This window comes from Typopeltis vanoorti, chromosome 11, assembly GCF_054136105.1.
Source record: "Typopeltis vanoorti isolate ZY-2024b chromosome 11, IOZ_Tvanoo_1.0, whole genome shotgun sequence".
Taxonomy (NCBI): domain Eukaryota; kingdom Metazoa; phylum Arthropoda; class Arachnida; order Uropygi; family Thelyphonidae; genus Typopeltis; species Typopeltis vanoorti.
Window position 1 is genome coordinate 131,137,471 of NC_143559.1, and position 24,489 is coordinate 131,161,959.

Here is a 24,489-nt window from a genome sequence, read left to right on the forward strand (position 1 = left end):
ACCTTTTGATTCATTCTAACCCATCATGATTGTATTATGTGGAGTAATTTCTTAAATAACAGTAAAAGCAGTAGCCATCAACACTACGTATAGTCCGTTCTGATAGCTCAAATAAGTTTCCAATCCGTATGGTTCTTTCTAGGGACTGCTATACAAAAGAAAAAAAATTGTCCTAAATGTTTGAAACTGAATCTGAAAAAAAAAAATTTTTTTTTTTCAAATTCAAACCCATTTTGATACACTATACTACAATATATTTGTGCGCATCACAGCATTTGCCACTTGATTGGAAACTTCATAAAACGGACAAGCCAACCAAAGAATACGCAACTGATAGCCATAGCATATGCTGCCTCCCAAATTTGGTATTTCGGCTGTAATTACAACCAATAGCAATATTCACATTTTACACTAATATATTTTGAATTAAACATTAATGTTTAAACATTTTATTAATTATAACTAATTAAAATCAACATTAAAGTTTCTGTTGTTTTCGAATTATGGCTGCATAACTAAACTAAGGACATTGGATAATGAATAAATTTTTTTCTGACCGGTTTGCGGGATGAGAGTTTTTTGGAGGACAAAAAAAAAATCCTTTCACCTTCATTTGATTTGCCCTTCAGTAGAAAGAGGGGAGGAGAGTGACTAAATCAATCAGTAATCTATTTCCATTAAGATTTATGTAGTGGGTAGCTTAGAAAATATGGGGCTGTTGATATTTATTATGAGATTAAATCAACCAATATTAAGAAAATCGGTAAATACGCTTTGGGAAGCAATGTGGAGCTCGATCTTAATCTAGTAAGATTTCATAATGCTAAGAAACGGATAATAACCTGCATGGGAAGGAAGATAATACGATTAACCGAGACATAAATCAACGCTCAGGATTACCACTGACACAACAGGTGTCTGTTTCATGTACAACCTAATCTCGCCATCTGGGATGAAAATAACTCGGTGGCCAGCTGAAGGTTACTGTATGAAGACCTACTCGGCGAAACGAGTTAGCTCAACAGCTTCCGTGGTCATATCGTTCATTAGCAGGAGTGCTGTAGCAACCGGAAACGACTTTTTTTTATTCCCACTCATTGAGTCCATAATGTTTAGCAACTTCCAGAGCTTATTAATCACAGTCCATCCCAATAACGTAATTTCCCATTTGACCACTAACGCCAGTTGGTTAGATAGTAACCAAAATAAATGAAGGTCAAGAAAAGGGCGCGACTGTCTCTCGTAATCGTGCACATCCGCAACTAGCTCTTCAGTCTCACAGAACCAAGCTAATGTGAGGAGCGTGTTTCGGAGTTGCACGAGAACGAATCGTCTCACGTTATCCGTCTATCTAATAAGGATGGAAAGTCCAATATTAAATGGCACTCAAATGAACTGATAAGGACGTTTTGAAAACTGATATTCACCACACAGGTAACGACTCTAGCCCAGTCATAAAACAGCACTTAGAAGATAACATGTGCGATTATTTAGATCTTGGTTGTAAAATGAATAACCCCTTCAGTTGGAATTAAAAGTGATGCATAAGTCTGTAGAAGTATAATTTCTCATCGCTCATTTCAAATGAAAAACTGTGCAAAGCATCGCCATTTATAAAAAAACAAATGCAGAAGCATGGCTCAAGTTCATTTCTTGGAGGTACAAAGTATCACACACATTTTTGTCCATTCGAGTCACGAACTGAGTAAAATGCTAAATTCATAGTGGCGATTTTTCGAATAAGCTTATTAAAAGCAAAATATCCTTTAAAAATGATCTAGAAGTGTTTTGGGGAGAAGGAGCTGCGTATAATTTGAAAAACATTCTATAATAAAAAAATAAAATAAAAATTGATTTAACATAACATTAAAAGAAAGAAAAAGTACCCAATAGCATTCTGAGAGCTAGCATAGACATGTATGGAGATAACGAAATGAAACTTTGAACTACAATCTTGGAAAGAAATAAACCAAGAACAAGGATCTCCCCCTTTCTGCAACTCGAATACAGTATTTAAACGAAATGGAATCGAACAAACCATCAAGGTATTGATGGTTTGTTCGTCTAATATGAATTAAAAAAAAATTTTTTTTCCTGCTGATGACCAGGTAGTAATTAGATTCTGAAGATAATCTTCAGAATGCTATTCTCAATCCAAACGATAGGATTTTTGGATGATAATCAACAGAAAAAAAATCCAAACTAATGGCTTTTAGAGGCGATGATCTAATTACAAGTAAAACAGTAATGAATACAATTTTAGATTAGTTAATTCTTTTACGCATTTAGGATGAATGATTTCATATGAAGATATAAAAAAAAAAAACCTCCAAATAACAAGCGTAATAAATTCTCTGCTTAAACCCGACCTAGTACAAACGCAGACTCGACTAAAAGTTTATAATACAATGGCTCTACCAACTCTGCTATAAGGAAGTGAAATTTGGACGACAAAACAAAAGAGAAGCAAAGCTTAACTACAGCCGAAATGAAATTTGAGGGAAACATCGAACTACACGATGGGGCGTGTTAAAAGAACGCAAATAGAAAGATTTATCAGTTCCATTGAAGAGACTTGCCGGTGCCCGAATTCTCTTTGCCGGCACCGACAAAGTCTCGAAATCCTTGAACAAGACTGATAATTTATTACCGAACCTTGTGTTTTACGAAAAAGCCTCTAAATTATTAATATTCTAAAAAATTGAGCTGCATAAACAGTAGGTTCCAAATAAAAAAAACCGCTTTCATACTTTCTAGTCACTTAAAAAATTCTTCAGCATGTTTACATATTTGCAATTCTTAACTATTCAAGACATTTCCATTTTTGTTTTCAAAGTATTTGCATGAACAGAACTGAGCAAAACGTACTGAAATTATGGAATTCAGGATGTTTTAAAGTTCTGGTTTCAATCGTACCATTAAACAGTATCAAAACAAAATGTCTACAATGCAACAGTTGAGATAATGTCAATATGCTACATGAATGTGTTTACGAAACAGCGTTTTATGAAGATTTAAAATAAGTATTTACTTATAAATTTTACAGTGCCACATACTTTTATTTCAATTCAAAACAGACGATTCCGAATTTAATAGTACTTGTACTAAGATCCCACTAAGCAAAATTGGATATTGTTCCAATTTCAAGCAGGATAATAAAAATTTCTGGAAAATTATACAAATGAATGGCAAAGTAATCCTACTTTGGTTTTAATCAAAAATATAAAAATGATCGTGTGCCATCACAATAGTTCCCATAAAGTGAAAGTTATTACGATGTAATAAATGTTTTAATAAATGCTTGTCGTTTTGTGCTACTGAAATAAAACCTATTAAAAGCCAACTTTGTTCGAAAAAAAAACTGAGCTTGGAGGTAGAGGAGGAGTTCAGTTCAGTTCTTGGCGGATCGAGAGATGATTACGGGAACCACTGATATCATATCAGGGGTCTATACTGTATTTTACTTCAGATGCAAATTTTGTGATGCAAAAGTTGTGAGCAGCTACTTTCTAAAATTTCTAATCAAGCCATTTCCATTTTTGTTTCAATCAAAACATTTGCATTTCATTGCTATGTCCAAAAAAAGCAATGAAATCTTGAAATATGATGGTTTCAAAATACCACCTGCGATTCGAATACTTTCAACTTGCTTGTGTGCTTAGCTGTTTAGATTACGACAGAGCAACTGCAGCTGTGGTGTTTCACTAGTTGCAAAACATTTATAGAAAGTTCAACCTCCTGGACGAGATTCCAATGGAATGGCAAATGCAACGTCATCATCGAGATTGCAATGTCACCTCTGCATGAGACTGGCTAACCCATATTTAAAGTCTGTTCGCTTAGTGCGAATGTGAACTGAATCTAGTTCTTCCGATATTTGTGATCATTTTCATACCTTTCCGAAACATCCATGATCACCCGATACATCTCAGAATGAAAATGAAAGATGACTTTTAAGCAATGATTTACAAGACCATTCGGGACAATATCAATCTCCTCTTATTGGCAGAGATGTACATTGATTGAAATAAAACCATCTGTGTATCAAAGGGAAAATGTGTTTTACACCATAAGCTTTTCCTTGGCAATTACACATCAACCGTTGTGATAGCGAACACGATAATAGCTCGGACTTATTCAGTTTCTAGTAACAGGTTATGACACTCAAACCTCGCTGGATGATGAGTGCTGTATGATTTGTTGATGTGTACATATCCGGCTTTCCTAATTAATTTGTGTATGCAGTAAACTGTTTACACGATATTTTGTATTCTAAAAGGGGAAAAAATTGCAAAAAGAAATATTTTTCCAATAAATTCACTGGAAAGAACGAAAGATAAAATTCGAAATAAAAATTAACTGCATGTACATGTCAACGAACTTTAAGAAATAGAAACTTGAATAGAAAATGAAAAATGACGTACCGCGAAAATCGAGAACTTATGCCTTCCTCGGAACTGTTCGGCACACGCCTCGTTTCCTCAATAAGAATCACGTTTAAACCACCAAGGGAGAAAGTTTTACAATGCGCATGCATTTAAGAAATGATTCCGCAGACACGACCGAGCACCCACGAGTAGTTGTAGAGAAGAATTAACCGTTCAGGTCAGAGTGATATTTGTGAAATACTGGGACGGATAAAATCAAAATTAATTTTTATTTCTTCATAATTCTTCTTTGATGTTTTAAAAAGGTCATGTTATCCCACTTGGCACCTTTTAAACTACGTGATCAAAGCTATTTATTTTTAACTTATTTTTTTTTTTCAAGTCGCAATGGCGGCTGGCATCTGCCATTAGTATCGATTGACTGCACAAAATCTTAGCCTACCGCATCTTTCGGAGGTTAATAAATATATGCGGGTACTCTTATCTTCAAAACCTATTAGAAATGGTTCATAAAAATCTTTTGCATTATTTTTAATAACACCGATTTAACTGATCACGATCTTAACACATGTTGATTTGTTGTTTTTAAAAAACTCAAAACACGATTTTAGCTTTCCAAAAAATTGAAAAAAAAAAAAGAAATTATTTCAATGCCTCGAGAAATTAAGGATTACCAACACATGATTTGAGGGGGGAGGCTACAGACAGGGAAAGCTCTAAGGAAAAGTATAGGTATCCCTCGATTAACGCGGTTAATTGATCCCTCGATGTTACCGCGTATATCGAAATCGCGTTAATCAAATCTAATAATAATGGTAAAAATTACAATTCGCCCATGATCGATTACTGTATTAATAATTCGTTTCATGTAATACTCTTTCAGGAAAGATAAAAAACGAATGCAAAGTAAATGCTTAATAAATACTTGTACCTACATTATTTACTGCAATTTTTTTTTTTTTTTTATCAAAAGAATTTATCAAGAGTCGTTTGAACAGTTTTAATTTTTTTCTTATCGGCATAAATTCTACGATAACAAGCAAAATGACTCTCCAGACCTCAGCAAACAAGCAATAAACCATAAAGAAAGAACACTGCAAATAAAGTACATGATGGTACAAATTAAGTGGATATTGAATCCAACATTATTTCATAGCCGAATATAGAAACTAAAAGTTTCGGCGGATGCAAGCATAATTAGTGCCTTATGGGCAACTCGTAGTAAAGGTCGGGTAAGCTCCAGATCACTTTCCTTAGTATTTTACATAATGTAAAGCACATCTCCTAGAGGAGATGTATGATAAATAAGCCTTTGACTCACTATTTCAGTAAATGATGGTTTATTTATTTTCAGTTACAATCTAGAAATTATTGAACAAAGAATAAAAAAATAAAATAAAACATACTATACTGACATCGGAGGTCGCGGTATCTCTCGTATACAATTTACTGTCAAATATCACAAACCTTTACATAACATATGTTAAACCAAACTGACAGCAAAAAACAGTGCGGAATATCACTCGTAACGTGTGAATGCACAGCTACTCATGACCTCCAAGCTATACACTGAATTGTGTAAGAATATTTATATTAAACATTTTGCATGTATCTGTCAGATCAGCTGTGAGCTCCGCAGGGCGCCTTAAATCAAAACTCTTGCCGCGTATATCAAGGGATTGCCCCAATTAATTTCGCCGCGTTAATCAAATCCTGCGTTAAGCAAGGGATACCTGTACTTCGCTAGAGATAATGGTTTCTATGTTCCGTGGGCTTCTATCGTATCCACTGATCGTGTACCTTCGTTTCCAACTGTCGACGCGCAGACGGCAATGCTGTCTGGACAGATACCTATCCTGATTGACACGTACTTCAACCCACAAGGTGGGGTGGGTTGCAGTACGGGTGAATGAGTTGTTTGATCAAAAGGGTAAGAGTTCATTGTACAGAATCTGTTTTTTGAGGTTTCATACCACTGTGCTGTGCTTTTTCACGACTAGTTTAAAAGTTCGGCAATTTTTTTTTTTTTTTTTTTAAAGTAGCAGTTTAAAATCTACCTAAGGGAAGTTATCATGAAAGTGAAACATCGCGTCATGTTTTTCTAGGACTGCTGCTGAAAATAGGGTAATAGAAAAACCCCAGATACAAACAAATGGTTCAGGAAAATAGGTAACTAAATAAGAATTGGAAATATCAACACGACACTTTTTTTTTTTTTTAAATACACGCGATACGTTCCAAACATTTGAATCCACAGTTAAAATATTTGTGACGTGAGTAATAAATAATAAAAAAAAAAAACAACCCTAAACTAATGTTATTTCAAGGGGAAAAAAATTACTAATAAATATTTACTTGGTGCTCAGGAGAAGAGAAATTTGAAATCTATGATGCGAAGATCCTTTATCATGGATTTTCAATTAAAGGCGAGTTAGTTGGGCTCGTAGGTGGAAGTTTGTCCTTAAAAACATGCCTATCTACAGATCAAAAAAACACTTAACGTGAAAGGAAGGCAATGGAAATCCATCTTGTTCTACTGTATTATTATTCCCTAATAAGTAACATCGCTGGCCCACCAATCATTAGGTTGAAAGGAGAAATATTAATTTGTACCTAGATGTTTTCTTTCCTGAAATGCGAAGATGGAATATGTAAGAGTAAACTTATTACAATAAGCAATTAGTGCAAGACATTTTTGTCTCACGTACAAGCTTCTCGGTAGCGAGGTCGGAATCGATGATGCGCTTTGTTTGGCGAATGCCAAGTTCGAATCTCGTCTGGAATGTGAACAACCTTTTATGAGTTCTTTAACTGAAAGTGAGTTTAGCCGGTCTCATGCAATGGAAACATTTCCCTGTTCAAAAATGTTTTTCATCATGCAACGCAGGCAGGAACCGACCAAAAGGCTACAGATTTTAAGATCTCTGTCCTGAAGTTCCAGAAACTGCGGTGGAGAGAAAATCAACCGACCTGTAGTTTCGACAAGGAATTCAACTGAAATTTATTATTCCAGGCAAAGAAATAACTAAACAAATCCACACTGTGTACTTTGAACTTGTAACGTGTTATAACATCGTTGCTTCTGTGAAACAGAAGCAACGATGTTATAACACGTTATGTGCCATCCAGTCGTTTTGAACTCTTGATGATCTTGTGAACAAAGGCTCTCCATACCACTCGGCCTCTTATCCTTTCTTTCAGCAATTGTAAGTTCAAGTTGGTAAATTCTTTTATGTTGTCCATCTAACTCTTTTGTAATCTTCTTCTCAGGGAAATAACTGCTTGCTGATTATGCCAATGGAATACCAAAATATGGGGGAATACCGCAAATAAGAGTGCACTAGTACTTTGTACTTGTGCACTCTTATTTGAAAGTAGTAACAATTTTACACGATTCTTAGAAATGTTCTATGCTCAATAAAGGATTATTAATTAGACTGAAAAATGTTTTATCAAAACACTAAATAGATGTAAGAAATCTCTCAATTATGTGACTTAACTCGCTCCAAATCAACATTAATTGAAAGACAAGGTTCACACACAAATGATAACAATGACCAAATGAATGTCTAGGATTAGAGTATCTCGGAAGACTGAATGTCCACCAACATTTTGGACGAAGCCAACTATCTCAGGGCAGAGGGCAAAGGTTATGGAGCAATCCTCAATTCATTTGAATAAGGGGGAAGAATTAATCTGAATAAAGAAAGACGAGACTGTACAAGTATATCGAAAAACATTTTTATTCCAGAATATACCGTTTCAAACATTAAGTCAGCGTCGAGCATGTGAAAGGTGACGAAGAATCGACAGGTCCAATAAATGAGCTACAGTTAAATGACCGTGGTGGCAGGAAAAGCGATGAAGTGTATCTGAACGCACCATGCATCGGGACGCTGATCTGAATGAGATAACGTGATGACCTCAATGAAAGTCCACGAGGAGGGTCTCTAATAAGCTGTAACTAACTTGAGAGAAGGATCACTGACATTTGGCAGAGAACTGGAAAAATTTAACTTGGAGTGAAACTAGTTACTGCTAGTTGAAGTATGAACATGGAGTTAAACCAAAAGAGATAATGTATAGTCACAATAACACACACTGAATATGAATATCTGTTCGCTCATTCGTGCCATCACTTTTACAGAACTCCAATGGATTTCAAGGAATATGCAAAAGGTATTCCTTGTGATGTTACAACATTAGTAATATCGTAAGGTTACTGATATTGTAAAGTTAAAAATAATACGAGAGAACTAAATTTAAAAGCAAGATGGGCAGACACATCGAAGCACTTTCACAAAAAATTCCTTGGCAGGAAAAGTTCAGTGTGTCAGTCAAATATTTTGAAGTCAACTGGGTTACTAAATTTTCCTTGAATCTCCTATAACTGAAACAGAAATTGTATCTCGAGTATACAATTTGAAAATGAGAAGTATTTAAATCTGTAAAGCAAACCTGTAAATGGATGGAGACAATCCCAAATGGCGACATAAGGTTTAAATCAGTATAAATTCCACTTGGAATTTGTTGACAAATTATTCTGTCGAAGTTAAACTTCTACTTACTAGTTCTGAGTACATTATAGTACACCTCATCAAGACAGTGAAATAAATCATCTCAACTATTTTATTTCACTCTTGAACTGTACTGATATGTATGCGAAACTACTGCAGGTTTAGAATAAAATAATTTGTCAATAAATAAATTCGATGCGGAATTTATACAAAGTTAAATGTTTATGTTCCCCATTCAGAGAAGTCTCAAATGCACGGCAAATGAGTCCCAAATCCAATAATGAGTATTAACAGGAAATTTTTTCATGATCAACAAGGCGCTTAGTGAAATACAAAAGATCAGCCAACAAAAGCGCTGTTTGGCGACATAAAAGTAATCTTATATATTGTTTTCGTAATTAAATGTAATAAGCATCTCATTAAATTTCGGTAAAAATCTGTTGATTGATGTGTATCACTAATATTAGTTCAGATGAACAGAAATACCGCAATTCTATGCGAAAGAACGAAGACGTGATAGTTCTCTATCTACCTAGTGATTTCTTATTGCTACCTTTGACTTAAAAAATAGTTTACTGTAAATACCGTTCTCCCTGACAAGAAATGAAACATGTGGGCCACCCTACTCACGTTTGCAAGACCACTTCCAATGGATTTCAAGGAATGTGCAAAGGAAGTATCATAATTAAGATTACAGATATTGTAAACTTGAAAATAATACAAAATAATACAAGAGGAGCAAATTTAAAAGCACTTTCACAAAAAAATCATTAGCAGGAAAAGTAAAGTGTGTCACTCAAATATTTTTAAGTCTATAAAATTCAAGACAACCAACTGGGATACTAAATTTTCCTTGAATCTCCTACCGAAAACAGGAAAAGTTAAGTTAATTCCAGTAATTGGATCGCGGGTACAGGAAAGGGGGGGGGAATCCTTACTCAATAACAAAGGATTTGTAAACATTAATAAATTAATCAAGGATTAACTGAAACAGCTATGAAACTAAACAAAAAATACAAAATCTTGCTTGTTTTGGGAGTCGAGTCTTATCTTAACTAGCAGCCCAGTGTTATCTTTAAATATTCATCCATGCCTTCAAAATTTATTATGTCAAACTGGCTATAAAATGTATGAAGTGGATGAGATCAAGACATTCAATACATTACAAAGGTCAAAAGGAGTGGACCTTCCAGTGAAACCGCTAATTAGTAAAATTCAAAGATATACAGCAGAGATTTTGAAGGAAAGGACCAGTTCGCGAAAGCAATAAGCAGCGGGAGCAAAAAAAAAGTATACCTGTTTTAACAGGGGCATTTATTAAATAGTAACATGAAAGGAATAAAGCTTAGAGCGAGGTTAATGTCCTTGATGGCATGACTTGCGTCTGTAAACTAGTTTTCACGGGCGATTAGGACACCGAAAGTATGTTAATGTCCCAGCACGTCATACATTACCCTCAAAGTTGCGATAAAAGCCTCAGATCGTAGCTCGCATACCTCGAGAGTGAGTTTTTCCCAGTATGTACGCCAATCCGAAAAACCGATTGAGAAAATTTAACACAGACGAATGAATTGTAAAATCCAAAAGTTTAAAAGTGACGCACCTTCTTGTAATGAAGTAGAATTTGCTCTTGTAAAAGGGCAGGAGGAATTACACGAAAAATAAAAAAAATAATAACACCAAATGATGCGCGTATAATGATTCTGTATTCGCCTACATAAAACTGACTGTTCCTAGTGTGAAGGCAGCTTTTGACGAAAAATAATCGATTTTGTTATCTATCAAAAAACGACATTAAAAGATTGTAGGTATCTAAGCTCACCTGAAGACTTTTTTTGCGAAATTGAAAAATGATACTGCTCGAGGCCAAGATCCAAATAAAGAAACCCACTTTTCTTTAATCAGTCATTCTGAGATAATACGGATACTGGGGAAATATTATTCCTTTGATTTATGACCGATGACAAGACCCTAAGTTATAAAGCAGGTTGAAGCAAATCTACTTTCGTGGCAAATGAAAACGTGTGGGCGTACTCAAAAAAAAGTATACTATTCGTAAAAATGAAAGTTCATTGCCCCCAAAAAGTTGCAACGAACTGCGTCTATAAAAAATGACAAATGTAACAAGGTCCTTTGCGAGCAGCCAAATTAAGAGCCAAGAAACATAAGTCTCATTACATATCAATAAAAATTAACATCGCAATAGAGAAACAGGCTTGTTATTGAAAGTTTAATTTACATAATGAGCGCACAGCTGTAAATTAATACCAATTTGTTCATAAGCAACTAATTAATCAGCTAGACATTCCTGCTACCCAAGGGGGGGGATTTTTTGATTAAATTTATAATACATTTCTTTAAATAAAGATTGACACTAAATACTACTCGAATCACTAGAGACAAGAAATGTCAATGAACTCAAAATGGCAAACTCGGTTAATCCAAGCACTTGTAAATGTAACAGCAGTAATGTGAAAGAAGAGGATGGACAGGAAAAACTGATGATTAGTACAGCAGCTGCTATGATAAAAAGGGAGGGGATAAGTAGTAAATAAACGTTGTTATCCAACCAACTTACAACGTGAAAAGATATGTATGAAGGACTTTACTACCTGCTAAAACGTATCCACTACTGAGCCGAATAAAGTCGGACAATATACAGATGGATATCTCAACCCTTTCTTTCGCTTTATGGCATATATATATAATGTCAACCAGTCACAAGTGGGGAATTTCTGACATGCATCACGTTGAAAAGTCGTGAGGAAAGAAAAATTTTCAAATAAGCAGTTGTTGCTGTTGATAAAAAAATCTTTTGCAATTAAATAAAGATAGTCATTCGTAAAAACTACGTTTAAATGGCATGTCTTCGTAGGCTGTAGAGGTTATCAAAAATCACTAGGATTTTTGATTACCCCCTAGGATTCTCCCCCCCCCCCATATACTGATGACACCTCCAAAGTGTTCTCATTCTGTTTTCTAGAACACAAAGACGACCTTGAATATATTTGTTAAGTGTTATATGTATTGTTATATATATGTTATATGAATTCGTGGCACCCATGCAACTACCAAACTAAATAGATCGAAGTCTCTTGGAAAGGCTGATATATAATTTCAGTAGACATTTCATTTGCTTCCCAGATACTTTTGTTCTAGCGAAACGTCCATTCTGAATAGGGTTAAGATTTAACTCAACATTTTGCTGCATGCAAGCAAAGAAGTTGTATGCACGACCATTATCGCAGGCTGCAAATTATCTTTAGAAACTTAAGAACGAAAGCTGCTGAATAGAGCTCAAAATGCTTCACAGGCCGCAATCTTTTCAAAGCCATTCACGTCAATGCGACGCTATTAGAATGACATTGCAGTGGAGTGGGGTAAGTGCCATGACCTTGCAGTACGACTAGTGCGTGCCTTCGATGACGTATTATGATACAAAGCAAAACGCGCACATTAAAAGAAAAAATATATATGTGCATACATATATAAAACAACACCATATAAATTTCCAATGATATATATATATATATATATATAGCCATTTGAGGGAAGCATCCAATAACATATGATGAACTTAATTTTTTTTTTTTTTTCAAGCGTTTTTAGGTGGGTTTTGCAAAGTAGGTATGATTTCTTGCTGAGATTATTGTCTGTCCGTAAGCGAATTACCGAAGGAAGATGAATTTGGTATTCCATATAACAATTTGTCGAGCGGTCAATTCGGCATTTCTCGATAAATTGCACTAACGCCACGCTTTGGCTGGTTGGAATTCAATGAAGTTGAATTCAGGATGTACAAAAAAAACGTCCAGGAGATTTATTTCTATTGACTCATTTTTATTGGATAATTCCGCACTAGATGGATGGAATTGAAGTGAAAAATTGGTATTTAGGATCTCTTAAGATGAGTCAATCGTTTCTATTGGATTCCATCTGGAGTGGCAAAACAAAATTATGTATCTAAAGTGAAAATACAGAAGAAAATATAAACATGCTATCATTTGACTTTCTTCTTCAAACTACCACTGCCAGATCGCTTTCGGAATAAGGCGCACATTTGTCAGAAGATGATTGTTCTTGAGAAAACAATGGAGATATCGGCAATCGAAAATTCGATTATTCTGAAATTGAATTTTATGTAAATGAATAAGAGCCAGCTGAGACTAATATTTGTTTGTGCCTTCCACCGATAAATGTATAAGAGTGCTATAGGTGGGTAAATATATTTTTTTTTGTTTTTTACATGAGAAATCCCTGCTCATAGGACGATTGTTATAATTCAGTTTTTAATGTCAAAATAACTTTAAATATTTCTCATTGCTTAATAGCAATCTTAACACCAAATTACCTTTTCCTCCCCCAATCATTTTAATTGCCAAATTAAGCAAAACAAAATTATGTCTGCAATAAACGGCTCTAGCTTCCACTGTGATAGAAAAAATGCTTTTCGTATTTGGTAGCACAATGCAAGAATGATATTACAAAAATACTTTTCTTTGAATCTCTGCACAATCATTTCCTTCGTTTTCCTACTTTGGATAAGTTATCGATGGTGGGATGCTTTCCATCTGCAGCACAAAGAACAGAAATTAAGATTCTCAGTTCTAACTTTTAAAACACTTCGACAACTTGTTACGACTTCTTAATAAATAACTTAAATTACTTTCTAAAAAGAAATTCCTTTTAGTTTTACAGATGTCATTTTCCCAGTAGCATTTGATTTCGTTTCCCTACCCTTTTATTATGGAAATGAACCAATTTAAACTTTAGATGTACAATACACTCACCAATAAGAAAAAAAAACGCATTTTCTTCCTTCAAGTGTCTCCTGCACACACGTCAGTTCAAATGCCCTGGATAATTTTCTGCAGGTCAAACAGGAAAGCAATCCACGTTAACCTCTAATGCACCTGGTGAAATTTTGAGCAAATATTTAAGTGGCATTACAAGAACCTAGCACGTCATGCAGATCAACGCTCCATCCTATACTTTTCGAGACCGTTCAAGCGAAGCATGACAGCAAACTCGTAGACCTTCCATGGCAAAGTGAAACAGAATAAGGGAAAACATACTCCGGAGAGTGCTACAACAGTGAATTAATAAAATCACGGGTAGCAAGCACAGAAAAACAAATAGTAACAAATAATGATATTCTTCCTAAGAACGTCTCCTCTCTCACCCCTGCAATTCTTAGATAACCAATTAAAGAACTCCAGAAAGGAAAAAAAAAAAAAAAAACTGCCAAGTCGTCCATGGCAGCAAAATACTATGTATAAACTCAATTCTACGCTTCGCTGAATTTCTTCCAATCCTTTACTAACAAGAAATTAAGCGTGTAGCTCAATTTCCTGCCATTTTTTGTAGATGATTTAAAACTTTTTTTTGAGGGATGATATATGCAAAATTAAACGAAATAGGAATATCAGATTTATTACGCTAATGTTTCTTATGAGCCAGATTTTTTGTTTAATACCCACTAAAGTACCATGATAAAAAAAATTCAAGTTAATACAGAAATGAACAAGAAAAAAAAAAAAAGATTGAATTTTCTCACCAGCAGGGTTGATAATAGTAATGCACGATTATTTCACACTATTTCCCATCACAGAAAACCGCAGTTGGGCTATCGATGAAATATATACGGAAAGACCAACGACGTACCATGTTTAGCGCTATACTTCCCGGGTTCCCACAATTGCAACACATCGGAACTTAGTCGATTTGCTTTTCGTATTAGGCTATCAATTACTTCATTAATAACTGTAGTTAACCACAATTCTACATTACAGTAATCAATACTGCTCATCGCGGAAAACAGTTCAATTTTTAGGATCACGTGAGTGGGGGAGTATTTGACATGCCAAGAAACTTTCTATAACTATTCTTCAAGCATTGTTTTATAAACTAGGGATACGGGGGGAGTCAGGGTGGACGGGGAGAAACTTTATGAAACATGCGGATGTTGAATTCAGAAGTGAATGTGTAAGCGGACAAACACAAATTGAGATGGTCTGGGATGGGTGGAAAGAGTTTAGGTGTGAAGAAAGTTGTAGAATTGGTGGTAATATAGAGGAAGTGACAGGGGAAGGTATTGAAGAGTCATATCGCAGGAGTGATGTTCTTAGGACTTGTAGAAGCAGTAATGATTTATTATGTTTATTCACTAATGCTAGAAGTATTCGAAATAAGGGGAACGAAATTGTTGCTTTGCTCGAGTCTGTTCGCCCCAAAATTGTTGGTATAAGTGAGACGTGGTTAGATGACGATGACATCCTGACAGGAATAGAGATGAACGGATATGATATTTTTCGTGAAGATAGACAGGGAAGAAAGGGAGAGGAGTATTGTTAATGGTAGCAGATGAGTTGCCCATCTAAGGTGGAATTGCAAGGTGCAAATAGTGGTCACGGTTTTGAAGCCGTATGGTGTGAGGTAGAAGTTAACAGGATGAAATATTTAGTTGGATGTTGCTATAGACCTGGTAATATGGAGGGTAATGAGAAGGAAATGTATAGGCAAATTGGGCCTAGCCAGCAAGAAACGAGTTATCATTATGGGCGACTTTAATTATGGTAATATAGACTGGAAGCAAGAGACTGCATCTGGGGATAAAGAAAATGAATTTTTGGAGTTTTTGAAAGATAATTACCTTAGGCAGCACGTAACGAGGGGTACACGAGGATTAAGAGTATTGAATTTGATCATCTCATCAGATGATATTATTATAAATGAGGTGTCAAATCTTCCACCAGTTGGTGACAGTGACCACGAGGTAATCACGTGCAGGGTCATTCGAGGACGTCTGTTAGAAAGGGATATATGTGGAATTATAAGACTGGTAATTACGAAAAGCTCCGGAAACAGATTGCGATAATAAATTGGAAAGAGGAACTGGATGGAAAGGATATCAATGCTGCTTGGGCCATACTCATGAACTATTTGGTGGAGGCAATATCAGGGTGTATTCCAAAGGTCAAGAGGGTAAATAGAGTGGATGTAAAATGGATGAATCAAGAGATAAGGTATGCAATCTGGAAGAAGAAGGTATTATGGAAGAAACACAAAATGAGTATTTATAACAACCAGTTGCATGAGAAGTACAAAGAGCAGGAGAGGAAGATGACTAGCTTGATAAGGGTAGCAAGAATGCAGTATGAGCAGCAGTTAGCTAAAGCGGCCAAAAAAAATCCTAAGGAGATTTTTCGATATGTCGCCAGTAGAAGAAAGAATGATTATGGTAGGATGAGATTGATTGGTGAAAGCGGAGGAATGATAACCGCTGCGGAGGATATAGTTGAGATATTTAGAGAGCAATTTCTAAAAGGTATTTCATTATTGTGAATGTGGCATCATGCAGAACTCGAAAGCAGTGGGAAAGGAGGAACTGTTAGTAAGTGAATAGGAGGTATATGAGGAATTGAATAGACTTTATGTAAATAAGGCTGTGGGACTTGATGCTATTTCACCACGTGTCTTGAGGGAATGTGCCAGAGAGTTAACAACAGCTTTTGTATATCTTTTCAACATGAGTCTCTCACTGGGTCAAGTTCCGAAAGAGGGTAAAATTGTTCCAATTCATAAGGGAGGTGATAAGAGTAAGGCTTGAATTATAGACCGGTCTGTGTGTCTGGAGTTGTGGTCAAGGTATTAGAGAAGTTAGTTAGGAATAAAGTTCAGAATTGGGTTGACAACAGAAAAATACTCTTTGGTGGCCAGCATGGATTTACTAAAGGAAAATCGTGCTTTAGCAACCTGCTTACTTTTTATAATGAAGTGACGAATGCGTTGGATAAGGGTATTGCATATACAGTGGTATATTTAGATTTTGCAAAGGCATTTGATAAATTGCCACATGACAAGCTGGTAATTAAATTGGAACGGATCGGGCTGAACAGTAGATTGGTTCACTGGATTGGAGATTGGTTGTCTGATAGGTATCAGCGAGTTGTCTATGGAGGAGCGATATCCCAGAAGAGGAAAGTTACTAGTGGTGTACCTCAAGGGTCTGTTTTGGGTTTATTGCCGTTTAATTTGTATGTAAATGATATCTGGAGAGGTCTGAATGGTGATGTGCAGTTGTTTGCAGATGATGCAAAGTTGGGCAGAGCTATCAGGAGTAGTGTGGATGCTGTAGCTTTGCAAGAGGACTTGAATACACTGGCTGAATGGGTAAATAAGTGGGGATGTCAATTCAATGCTTCAAAGTGTAAGGTTTTGAAATTTGGGAAGCAGAGATGGGATGTAAAGTACACAATCGGTGCGAATATCTTGGAAGAGGTAGAGGAAATGAGAGATCTGGGAGTGATTGTAGACAAGGACCTAAAATTTCGGGGACATATTACTAAAATAGTGAAGACAACACAGCGGATAACGGGAATGATGCGGAGGACATTGACTTGTAGAAGTAAGGATGTTATGGTTCCTTTGTATAAGGCTTTGATCAGGCCACATATGGATTACTGTGCACAGATCTGATCACCTGGTTTTCAAAAAGATGAAATTGCGTTGGAAAAAGTTCAGAGGCGATTGACTAAGGTGGTTTCTGGTCTCTGAAATGTAGAGTATGAAGACAGATTGACAAAATGCAATTTGCAGAAACTAGTGGATAGAAGGAGGAGGGGGGATATGATTGAAACATATAAGCTGTTAAGTGGTTATTACCAGATTAACGTCAGGGAGGTTTTGCACAGAATGGGTGAAGGTAGCAGGGGAACAAGAGGTCATTTCTGGAAGCTGTATAAGGAGGGTGTGTCACGATGAGGCTGTATAAAGACTCATCGTGACCTCCCACGATGAGTCTGACTCCATGGAGGTTTTTATAATAATAATAACTAATTCTTAAAGCATATACAGTAATACCCCGACTTACGCGGTTTCTTATATGCACGTATTCCCATCACGCCTCACCACTAGTCGTATCTTTCCGCGCCGGCCGCATTCGCCATTGTCGCACATGCTGTGAACAAGCACTGACGTGTTTCGCGCGGTCTCCATTAATACACGATTTTTATAGTCTACAAAATCACATAAAAAATAATGTCGTCCAAAAGAAGCAACTCCGATTCTTCTACAGCTAGCAAGAAAAGAAAAACATTGACTTTGGAAACAAAACTCAACATTATTAAGGATTTTGAAGGCGGAATGAAAATTTGTGAGCTAGCAAAGAAGTTCGATCTACAGGAATTCACAGTAAGAACAATCATGAAAGATAAAGAATTCTCGCTGCTGTGAAAAATGCCCAATCATTGAATTCAAGCATAATTCGTAAACGTCATGGGATTATTGGTGAGATGGAAACGATGCTTAAATTATGGTGTGATAATCAAGTGAGTAAAAAATTGCCCAGTTGATCACACGACGATGTGTAGCCAAGCTAAGCTGATTTTTGAGAGGCGTAAAGTAGAAGCTGGAGAAGCGGCCAAAGAAGAAAATTTCGTGGCCAGTAATGGTTGGTTCAACCGATTTAAAAATCGCTGTAACTGGCACAGCATCGAGGAGAGTGGAGAGGCGGCAAGCGCTGATAAAGAGGCTTCGTCTGCTTTTCCTGAGACACTTAAGGCTATCATCGAGGAGGGTAGCTATAGCAGTCAAACCATATTTAATGTAGACGAGACCGGCTTGTTCTGGAAAAAGATGCCTAAGAGAACTTTCATCGCACGTGAAGAAAAAACGTTTCCTGGGTTTAAGGCTTCCAAAGACCGGTTGACAGTAATGCTTGGTGGAAATGCAGCTGGTGATTGCAAGTTAAAACCTCTCTTAATTTATCGCTCCGAAAATCCAAGAGCTCTGAAAAAAATAAATCTAAAGCTAGCCTGGCAGTGATTTGGAAGTCAAATTCTAAACCTTGGGTGACAGCTTCTATTTTTGAAGACTGGTTTGGTCACCACTTCATACCCGAAGTTGAACGTTATTGCCAGTTTAAAAAAATTCCGTTTAAAGTTATGCTCATTATTGATAATGCACCTGGTCACCCTCCTGCAACTTTAATTGATTTTGATCCACATGTAAAAGTTGTTTTCTTGCCTCCAAATACAACCAGCTTACTTCAGCCGATGGACCAAAGAGTTATCAAAACATTCAAAGCGTACTACACACGGCGTTCGTTTGCAAGTCTGAATGAAACTATGAGACAAAATGAGCACCTATCTGTTAGAGTTTTGGAAACAGTTTAATGTTTTAGATGCTGTAAGGATTATCGGAGATTTTTGGGGTGAAATTTTCCAAAAAACCTTGAATAGTGCCTGGAAAAAATTTTGTCCATCCTTTTTTAAATGCGAAACGGAAATGTTGCCAGAAACTGATCAAGTTGCTGAGGCAATAGAAGCTGTCAACCTTGCCAGGCAATTAGATTTAGAAGTCGACAGTGAAGATGTCAGCGAGCTCTTCGACTGACATAAGGAGCTTACAATCGGCGAGCTATAGAGATGCGTAAGCAAAGCACTACTGAAGAGACCGAAACCTCAGATCCAGATTTACCAGAAAAGCATATGACAATTGCAAAATTAACAGGTCTCAGCTTAATTAAGAAAGGTTTACAGATTTTGGAGGACATAGATTCCAACGAGGAACGAATTGTAGCCACAAGGCAAGGAATAAAAAAAAAAAATCACTGGCTTGCTATGAAGAAATTTTGCGTGACAAGAAAAAGACATTATGCCGTCAGGCGAATCTATTAGATTTTATGAAACCATCGAAATCGAAATAACTTTTTTTTTTTTTTTTTATGTACGAAAAACTAGAATTATGATTATTGTATATTTCTGACAAAATATAGGTGTTTTTGTAAACCTTTGGTCCCAATTGTATGTTTGTATATATAACTTACATGCAAAATTATATCCCAAGTTACGCGAATTCGACTTACGCGCTTTTCGTTGGTTCCACGTACCGCGTAACTTCGGGGTATCACTGTATTATTGCTTAACACGTTCATTGACAATCACGCGATATCGCGCGATGCGAGTTCTCACCAAACGACCGATCACGCGTTATCGCGTGGACGTCGCTAACTAAATAAAAAAAATGGCCACCACACGAAATTCCAATTTTCAGCTTGGCAATGAAAGTGTTAAAACGTGATGCTCACTGGCCGTGGAGAGATCCATCTGGAATGTTTTTTTTTTTTTTTTAATGTATGGTTTCTACCCACGAAAGGTTATTATGAACCTGCAGTACACTTTGTACCGTGGGTAGGCTAAGGATTTTTTTTTTTTCTTTTTGCCGTTTTATCAATTTTTGTAATTATTTTTACATAGTCCGGAAAACCTACTGTAGAGACCAAACATGGAACTTTTTCAAGCCACTTCAGGCCTCCAATAATCGTGGCGATAGTCTCACACCGGGCGATGAAATTCATGTTTCCGATTAGAAACGGAATAACGAACATTTTTAGAATGTCAAGCGGCGCTTTTTGAATTAATTTATTTAATTATGTATATTTAAATTATTAATAAATGCCTCTGGACAAGGCCTTGATAGGACCACACTTGGAATACTGTGGACAGATTTAGTCTTCTAGGTCCCGAGGGAATAAAGAAGCTGTGGGAAAAAAAAGTGTAAAAAATAAAATAATGATGTTAGAATTACAGAATGTAGATTATGAAAATAGATTAAGAGCACACGAAATACTGATCAACTTAAGAAAGAGCGATAATACGACAAGCCTTATAGACATGTTCTAGGATATCGGTTGATGAAATTTTCGTTTAGTTGAAGACGCAGGAGACATTCATGGAATTTAAGTTTGTGTGCGGTTAAGACAGATGAGAGCTACATTTATTTCACAGAGCAGTGGAACGATTTGCCAGTTGAAGTGGTGAGCGCATCTAGTGTGAATGAGTTTAAGAGAAGGATATGACAGGTAGTGTAGGCAGTGATGAGCTATAAGAGGCTCACCCGAACCCTTTGTAAAATTTTTCTCAAATTTGAGAGTCCCTTGTTCTTATTGTTTACTTTATTTTTTCAAAAAAAATAAAAATAATTTTTTTAAATATATTAAGCAACAAACTCATACAGTAACCTAACAAAGTGATTTTAGTTACATTATATATTTATTTACTGTTACCACCCTTTTACAAATAAGAATTCACTTTTGGTAATCACATATAAATAAATAGGACTATAAAATAATGCCCCTTGATTGGTACCGTTGATTATCACGTGAAGTATACAAACAGAAGAGAAATACAACGTATTTCAATATTATTGTGTTTAGATAATTATTTATGTGCTTGTCATAAAAACTTCTATCGCAAACAAAACAAATTTATTTTGTTTATAAAAAATGCGGACTATTGCATATGCGATTAATAAAGATTTTATAGGTTGATTGTCCCCTCATACTTTTTGATTAAGGAGTACACAAGCTGTATTAATAAAAGTTTTTGTGTGAAATACGGCTTTTCTTTTTTTGACGATGCGAGCCCTTGTTAAAATTTCCATAGTTCACCACTGAGTGTAGGTGATGTACAACTTACTCAGATGAGCCCTTGACTCCCTGGAGGTCGGACACTATGTTGAACTATATCATTAAAAAGTGAGTACAAGTGACATGGAATATGGTGATTTGATATGACATGTATAACTTCGATACCTAAATCGAATTAAATAATAACATTCATTGAAGACGTTATTACTAGAACCACAGTAGTCCGTGTTTCTGCCGCCTGCAGAAACACAGACGTCACTACTGTACGTCGCAACCAGAATTCACTACAGCAATAGAAGCAAATCAATCAACTTAAACTATTCGACTGGAGCAGCCTCTCTTATTCTGTCTTTCCTCATGTTTCCTGTTTCTTAAAGAGTGTTCCGAGCTTCAGAGATTAAATCGTAAAGCTGATACCCTCTGGTTGAAAAGATTTGCGTTAGATCCCCGTCTAGGACGCGAAGCATATTTATAAACATTTTTCAGTTGGAGGTGAGTTAGCCTGCATCATATTGTGGCACGTTCTTTTTCTTCCTTCTCTCAAAACAAGCAAACTGGGCAGAAAAATACATTCGGTAAACTAACACTGGTCTAGCAGTAGCCTTAGCTGTTTCGGTTGTAATCCCTAACACTCAAAAAAAATTCTTGTTCTTGAACAGATAAAGCAACTTCAAACGTTTACTAAAACATTTGAGCAAAAAAAGTTCTTTCGTTTTCCTTATCTTCTTATTTAGAACAAGACAGATGTATCCCGAATGACTAGCTTCAGATTTGTCTTTTTTTTTTTTTTTTTTTTTTTTTTTTTACAAAAGCGCCTGTATAGCCCAGTTGGAAGAAGAGCAGTCGATTGCAAAAGACTCCAGTTCGATTCTAGCCCTGGAAAAAAGGAATATCTACTTTGGGTTTTTTCAAAATTAAGGAGAGTTGGCCGATCTCACACGGAGGTAATAGGGTTCTTTCTTCGAGATTTTCCTTGTCCTACCAAAAATAGGTTAGGTTGTTTTGAATTCTGGCAGAAGCAAGGCTATCGGACAGATGTGTGTTCTAGCTAGTTTGCGGGAAGAAAAACTGCAATAACAAAAATTTTCTTAGTGGGTGGGTAAATCGTGAGATGTATATGTTTCATATCTCCTGTTCAATATCCATATGTGAAGAACTGTTTAAATTTTCGTGCGGTATGACATATAAACCTCTACTTAAAATGGCTGTCTTTGCTTGAGAGAAAAGAAAAAACACCATTACATCAGGGTTATGAACACCTTCGCTGGCAGCTGACTCCCAATTCAACTCCCTTGGAAAGGGTTCCTGGTCCCAAGTTTCACGTTTCGAAAAATGGGACAAATGCGTAACATCACGGTGGAAAGTAGAAAAGATTTTTCATAAATCTGTTGCGTATGGAAAACTTTTTCAAAACCAAATACTTGTGTATTACTATTGAAGGATAAACCATTGTAACATCTCATCGTAAAAATTACATTCCCAACAAAGAATTTTATAATTTTGTCTACTATGTAAGGCAACCAAACTATTCTTGACTTAATTCTACACGTAGTAATTTCTTTGAAACAATTCCCGTTTCCTAAAAATGCAGACACTTCATAGCAATGCCACAACTATTGAAATAAAACTGGAGTCTTTAGTTGTTACTAATAACAATATTCGTTTCTACATATTGCAAGAGTTCACCATTTTGGATTAATTATAAAATAATAATAATAAAAAAAGGTCATTTCCAGCACAGGTGCCATGAAAAATTTAGTTCCATTCTTAAGTCAGGAAAACTTGGAATTCAACTCATTCAAATATTAACCTATTTCGCCTATTTCGGGACTTATTAAAATCAGCATGATGATGATCACTAGAAAGACGACTAAAAAGATCATTCTAACAGCCATTTGCTATTTAACCAGGTCGTCATGGCTAAATCGGTTGTGTAATAAGGCTAATTACATGAAACGTATAGTAGATAACTACCATTTTTTTTCCCTCCCACAAAAAAAAAAATCTTTCAGTGGACATTTTATAGTACAGCTACCCTGAGCACCTTGAGTAGGACCGCTAAGCTCTTCGCCGCCGTATTGCACGTAAAAGCTGAACCTTATTTAGACCACACTAGAAAAATATAATCCCACACATCGATTAATTCAATAACTGAACTCTGCAGTTGCTTGTTATAAATGTGTTAGGAGCATAAACGTAATACGAAATGAGTTCATTTTATACCACACTTATCCGTTCAGTTATAATCGAAGTTTTTTTTTTTTCTTTATGAACCATAGCTAAATTAACATGTCGCTGTAGTAAAAATCTAAACAATCTCACAACATTCATTATCCGACAAATGCACGCTGTAAAGATTGATCAAGTTGGAGGGGAGGGGGGAGAGTACGACAGCATTGAGCGTTATCACTAACACGCATAAAGGTTTAGCTCACTACGCTATTTGTCACCGATGTATAACGACTCAATCGCAAGAAGATTGGCGCCACCTAAGGATTCATTCCGTATTCGTGATCTATCAAACAATTCAGAAAGTTTGCAAAAAAAGTGGATATTCTGATTTAAGTAATCTGCGATGAGTATTATACCATGCATATCTAAAATTACAGGAAATGATATTTGAAATAAAAGCAGAAATTCGTAATCAATATTCAAAATAAACAGTTGCCCCCCCCCCTCTCAATTCCAAGGAGGTAGTTGCTGTTCGTTCAGTAAATGAAACAAGGAAAATATCCCCGTCTATTTCGGATCACCTCATGAGATTTTTGACCCCAAATTCTGAACACGTGGTCAAATTAACCCTACCCTGCTACAGCTCGTGGTAGAGCCTCGCTGAAGATCGATATTCGATACGATTGGCCAACGATAGTTCTAGCATTGCGTAATAGAGACGAGAAGTTACTCAAACGATGGTGTCATTAAATACACAGCTGGAAATGACTATTTATTCTCGTTATTTCTGTAATTAACACTAAGAAAATCGTGAGAAATAAGAATATCCGATTGTTAAAAATATCTGCCTCGAGGGATTTTATTTCTATTTATAGTTTATTGAGCAATATCCAAAAGAGGTTTACGCATTGTGTTGATATTACACATGTATCAAAATACCATTAATATAAAATGGCGTTTTCTTTATATAATGAAATAAATA

General features: G+C 35.9%; 1 protein-coding gene across 3 annotated transcripts in view; it reads right to left on the minus strand.

Moving 5' to 3' along the window:
- The window catches only part of clu (clustered mitochondria protein homolog), a 502,466-nt gene that overhangs the window by 349,993 nt on the left and 127,984 nt on the right, over window positions 1-24,489 (minus strand). The gene's annotated exons all lie outside the window — the stretch shown is intronic.